The following is a 6,524-nucleotide window of genomic DNA, read 5'->3' as shown; positions in this document are numbered from 1 at the left end:
TAATTTTATAGCTATTTTAAATTTAAAATGGTGTAATTTTATGTAATGTCCTCAGCAGTGTTATAGTAATATGCTCTGTCTTCTAGGTTTTCTTTTTTAACTACTCTTTATAGTTTCAAAATTAATAGTCTCATATGATGATATTTTGGCTATTCCAATATAATGTATTTTAAGATCTATCACAAAAATTCTAACAAATAGCTTACCTACTAAACCTCGAATATTTTTAAGTAATTAAAAGCAAATTATAATTTTTACATTAGTGTTATAATTTATAAAGTTCAATTGGAGAATTTTAATAATCTTCTTGTAATATGTATTTCATTATGGGTTTACTGAAAGCAATTTTTATCTCAAACAATCTTTAACATTATTTATTTATTTTGATTGTAACATTCACTGCTAGAGAAAACTATATCTTTATCAAATATTTAAAATCATCTGTAATTTCTCCATCCCCAGGATTTATTTGAAATGTCAGGTTTAATTTAACTTCTGTCAAACTGTACCTTGAAGAGATATACATCACAAAAATCCTGTGAAATCTTGAATCTGTGGCAGTTAAATATATGCCTTTGATTGACATTTTATTTTGGCTGCAAGTGATTTTAAATATCCAATAAAAATACTGATTCTAATGTCAGATTTCAACAATTTTGCCACAGAGAAAACACTTCTAATATATCATGGTTTTAGAGAAGTTTAAACACCTCCCTCAGTATCCCCCCGTCAAATAACAAAATAGTGATTCTACCAAACTAGATTCCAAAAGATAATTAGATGAGATGAGAATAAATTCTGCTTTTGTGAAGTGACCAAAGGGCACTAGTGCTGCTCACTCCCTGATCTACTATTGTTGGGACAGGGGAGACCTCATGGGTGTTGCAGGGGAAATTTAAGAGTAATTGTGTATCTCAGCAGTGGTGGGTCCACTTTCCACTAGAACTCCAAGTAGGAAGAGACTCTTCTGACAAAAGAGCATTTAAAATGACCCATTACCCAGCATGAGCTCAGCAAAAGAGCATAGAATTCTCAGGGTGAAGAGTCATGAAGTCGATTCATCATATAGCCACAACCAGCATTTTATAGATTATAAACAAGAAAAGCAAACAATTCAATGCTAATAAATAAAAGCCACTTACCATTTCTTGTATTTATTCACTAAAAAAAATTTTATTGAGCACCTCCTATAGGTCAGGCACCCTTCCAACACTTAAGCTATAACTGCAAAAAAAGTCAAAGCCCCTGCCAATGGGGAGTCAATGATTAACCAACTGAATCAATGGATATAATAAGATTGATACGTGCTCCAAGGAAAACAAAGGTGGGTCAGAGGATGGAAAGTATTTAAAAGGCTGGCAGTTCTATGTTTGATGGAGGCTCAGGGAAGGACTCTTGGATTAGGTAACATTGTATGGAAAAGCTGAATGAAGTGAGAGAGTGAACTATGAGGTCTTTAATGAAATTGCTTCAGACAGAAGCAGCATAATTTAACAAAGCCCCAGGGGACTTAGCATGATTGAGGAGGCCACAAGGAGCAAGGTTGACTGAAGGAGAGTGGGGTCAAGATCGATAAGAGACACAGATAGAAAAACAGGTAAAGGCCATTTCATAGATGACATTAGTTGCCATGGTAAGTACTTGAACTTTCATTCTGAGTGAAATTGTAAGTCGTTATTGGGACAGGGGTAAAGCATCATCACAGAGCAAGAGGGGAAGCTGGGAGACACATTAGAAACTTATTGCAATAGATCAAGTGAAACATGATAATTACTTGGACTAAAAAACATTTCATTGATAACTCATTAGGATATATTTTGAAAATAGAGCTGACAGGATTGTCTGATATGTGGTTTAAGGGAAGGGTAAATAACTTTTTGAGAGTCAATCTCTGGGTCAAGATGAGATAACCCAAGTAAGTGAATATAGACAGAGAAAAGATCTAAAGACTACACCTGAGATACTTCAATATTTGAAGTCAAAAAGCCAAGTAGGATCCAGAAAAAAACAAACCCAGAGACTCAGCAATTTAATGAGGCAGATACAGAACAAAAAGGAAATGGTATTCTCGTGACCAAGTGCAGACACAGTTTCAAAGAGAAAGGAGCAACCAATGATGTCAAATGCTGCTGCTCCATCAGTCAGATAGGGCTGGGAACTGACCCCTGGCCTTAGCAACAGGGAGCATGTGGATAAAAAAAAAACAAACAGGTGTAGAATGATGCAGAAAGATTAGAGTGGGTTCTGTAGAGAATGAGAAGACAGACAGTATCCACAACTATTTCAAAGAGGTTCGCTAATGCAGGCAGCAAAGAAATTAAACAAGAACCAGTGGGAGATGAAGGTCAAGAGAAGGTTTTTTGGATAGGAAATATTTCGAACAGCTTTTATATATTCAAAGATGTAAAAGATCCATCCTTATATTATCTCTTGGCAAATATCAGAGTTTGTAGCTTCATTATACAGTCAATATGCAGTTTCATTATAAAGTCAAAGAAAAAAGTCAAATAGGTTTTTTTCTCAATTTCTGCAGCAATTTTTAAAGCATACTTCTTAAGGAATTTTTAAGGTTAATTCCTTTTTAAAATGCAAGTCTTTTGAAGAAAATGTACTTTTTAAAATCTTGATATAAGATCAACTAAACATAAAATTTAACATTTGACTCCCCAGAAAAAAATAAAATTATTTATGAAATGGAAAGTAGAGAAAGAAAACACACCTAGTGTGCTTCTCATTTTCAGGAGAAAGTTCGCTCCCTGCCACTTCGTTAGGAATAATTTAATAACATAACGAATGTTGTTAAATGTTTGTATCCTTAATAACAATTTATTCTACGAGGCTTTATTTTACAAGAGAAATACCAGAACAAGCCTTTTACTTGCTTTTATTACTCAAAACAAGCTTTCTTTTTTGTTTGTATTTAGCTTTCTGACTGTGTTTGTGCTTTCAGCACTTTCACAACCATTTTCTGCTCCTCGGGAAGGAAAGTACGCTTGATCCTGTCACGGACGCATTTAGCACACCTGGATCCACCACAGGCCCTGCTGACATGTTTTCTCGTTTTAAACAAACTCATTAGAACTTTAGGTCTCACAGTATGAGCTCCACTAAGTCAGCCCGGGCACACGCCACATGCAGATTTGGTGCTTTCTCAACCTTCGTGGTGTAAAGGTAAACAATTCTATTACCAGGGGTTCAGGACAGCCTGATTTTGTTAAAAGCTTTATTGTAGGGTAGCCGAAGCCGGTTTGGCTCAGTGGATAGAGCGTCGGCCTGCGGACTCAAGGGTCCCGGGTTCGATTCCGGTCAGGGGCATGTGCCTGGGTTGCGGGCACGTCCCCAGTGGGAGGTGTGCAGGAGGCAGCTGGTTGATGTTTCTCTCTCATCGATGTTTCTGGCTCTCTATCTCTCTCCCTTCCTCTCTGTAGAAGATCAATAAAATATATTTAAAAAAAAAAAAAAAAAAGCTTTATTGTAGGACAGCCTCCGATGGTATGTTAAGTGCCGGACCATTCTGAATGCCCCCACACTGGCTCAAAAGACTGAGTCTGAGAGATCCCAGCGCCTGCAACTCATATGTGATATATATGAGGAAGACCTGTTGAGAACTTCCTTTTTTTCTAATATATTTTTATTGATTTCAGAGAGGAAGGGAGAGTGAGCTTGAAAGATCAATAATAAGAGAGAATCATTGATTGGCTGACTCCTGCATGCCCCCTACTGGGGATCGAGCCCACAACCTGGGCAGGTGCCCTTGACCGGAATCGAACCTGGGATCCTTCAGTCCTCAGGCCGACGCTCTATCCATTGAGCCAAAACGGCTAGGGCCATATGTGGTATTTTTTTTCTTTTTATATGTGCTATTTTTAATAACAATCTCCTAAAAACGAAAAAGCTTAGGGCACATGTTATAATTCTTTGAGTGCTTTTCTATAGAAAATTATTGTCATATAAAGTACCAAACTTTCTGGCGATCTTATGTCAGAAAAACCAGAAAATAGATGATTACTTTATCTCTTGGACCAGTGCTTCTCAGAATTTTTCAGAACTATGCATGTCCCTCCGAGGGGCAGTCACTTGGTGTATCAGTATACCCTCAACCCATCTACGGCAACACCAGGTGAGAAGAGCCTTAGATTATGACTCTCAAATATGAATTGTCCTCATCTCTTTTGAGAGAAAAGAACAGTGCCAGAACCGGTTTGGCTCAGTGGATAGAGCGTCGGCCTGCGGACTGAAAGGTCCCAGGTTCGATTCCGGTCAAGGGCATGTACCTGGGTTGCGGGCACATCCCCAGTAGGAGGTGTGCAGGAGGCAGCTGATCGATGTTTCTCTCTCATCGATGTTTCTAACTCTCTATCTCTCTCCCTTCCTCTCTGTAAAAAATCAATAAAATATATTAAAAAAAAAAAAAGAACAGTAAGATCCAGACCAGACTCTCTGACAATTGCCGAAGATATAGAATAAAGAGATCTCATTTGCTTTAAGTATCTGAAATGCCACAGACAAAGTTGAACTATAACTGTAAAATTTCAGAAACCTGTCTGAAATTTTTCTTTAAGATAAGGGAAACTCCAAAAGCAACTGTAGCTGGCCAGGAATGAAGTATGTATATTATTTAAAAGGTGCTCAAAAAATTTCATGACATCGTATTCAATCAAAAAGTTCAGAAATGACTAGATGTAGTCTTACAACTGCTTGGTTTGGGAATGAATAAAGGCAAAAAAAAAAAAAAAAGAATAAAGGCTAGTGTTATCCACCTACCACCTTGGTTGAAAATAATCTCAGGTAGAAAATCTAAACATTTTTAGGAACATCATGTTCCAGTACATCCACCTTTGGAAAGGGGCTGATGGGTAATGGCTTATCATTTCCAATGTGAAGAGGTACAAGCATTATACTCCAATTGTTTTATTTATGTATTGCTATATTCTACCATATTTCCAATGCTTAGAACAGTGCCTGACTGATAGTAGGTGCTCAATAAATTTCACCTATAAAATTATTCATTTGATGAATATTTTATTGAGCACTTATTACATGGTAGGCATTGTTCTAAAACAGCAGTTCAGGAATAGAACACTTAGAATGAGTTATATATTATGGAAATCTAATACTGATAAATTCTACTAAAACAATTCTTGCCATAATCAGTGAGATAACATCTAAGAACACAGTCTATAGGATCACTTGCTTTTTTGAGGTCCATGTCCTTGACCAGAATCAAACCTGTGACCCTTTGGTCCAAGGGCAGATGCTCTATCCACTGACCAAACCAGCCAGGGCTTAATAGTTTTTTTTCTTTAAAAAAAAGTCAAATTTAGCTCTGGCCTTGTGGCTCAGTGATTTGCGCATTGGCACCAAAGGATCGCAGGATTGATTCCTGATCAAGGGCATGTACTTACCCTGGTTGCAGGTTTGATCTCTGGCCCCCGTCTGGGTGCTTGTGGGAGGCAACCAGTCGACGTGTCTCTCTCATCTTTCTCTCTTCTCTCTCTCTCTCTCTCTCTCTCTCTCTCTCTCTCTCTCTCTCTCCTCTCCTCCTTCCCTTCCATTCTATCTAAAAATCAATGGAAAACATATCCTCAGGTGAAGATTAACAAAAAAATAAATAAATAAATTTGAAAAGTCAAACACAGAAACAAAGAGTGAAAACGTCATTGCCAGAGGCTGAGAAATAGAAGTTGGTAAAAGGGTACGAACTTTCAGCTATGAGATGAATAAAGTCTGAGAATCTAATGTAAACTATGATGACCATAGTTGATAACTGTATTGTATAATTGAAATTTGCTAAGAGAGTAGAACTTAAATGTTCTTACCGAAAAAAAAAAGACAAATATGTGATATGATGGATGTATTAATTAACTCAATTGAGGGAATACTTTCACAATGTATATGTATATCAAATCACCACAATGTACACTTTAAATATATCTTTATTGATTTCAGAGAGAGGGAGAAAGAGACAGAAACATCAATGATGAGAAAGAATCACTTTAAATATCTTACAATTTTATATGTCAATTATACATCAATAAAGCTGATGTTTTTAAAGGCAGCCTGATTCTTAGACTCATCGCCATTGGTAGTTAGCAGCTTCTACAGTGGTCATCTGCTTACCCATCCACACCAATGGTTGCTGCTTATGATAGAACCTATTTTGTTGTAAATACCAAATGTCCTCTCAAAACAAAATATAAAACTATAGCATTTTCTCCAAAATGAACAACTATTAAATGAGTTTATTTTTCTATGCTGAGTATTTTATTTTTTAGACTCTTCTCTAAAATAGTGCAAGTATGCCCTGCACACTCACCTACTTCTTCAGAAGGCTTATAAGCAAATCTTTTGCTTAAATGTTTAGGGTCACGTGGTTTTCTTCCAAATAAAGTCAAAAGTGAGCACCCACTAGGACACAGAGGCTCTCCAATGTAATGATTATGCAAAAATGAATCTAAAAGAGAAACATCTGCAGCCATGCACTATGGGATGCTGAAGACTGCAAAGGCAGGATTCCAAAAGAA

At 36.8% G+C, this 6,524-nt stretch overlaps 1 pseudogene; it reads right to left on the bottom strand.

The window, feature by feature from the left end:
- Nucleotides 1-2,920: 2,920 nt before the first annotated feature.
- Nucleotides 2,921-3,513, bottom strand: LOC139017920 (large ribosomal subunit protein eL34-like; annotated as a pseudogene).
- Nucleotides 3,514-6,524: the final 3,011 nt, after the last annotated feature.

Source organism: Myotis yumanensis, unplaced genomic scaffold (assembly GCF_028538775.1).
Source record: "Myotis yumanensis isolate MYYU_CA2020_CCGP unplaced genomic scaffold, mMyoYum1.0.hap1 SCAF_1, whole genome shotgun sequence".
NCBI lineage: Eukaryota > Metazoa > Chordata > Mammalia > Chiroptera > Vespertilionidae > Myotis > Myotis yumanensis.
Note: the sequence above shows the minus strand (reverse complement) of the source record. Positions and strands in the feature narration are given on the sequence as shown.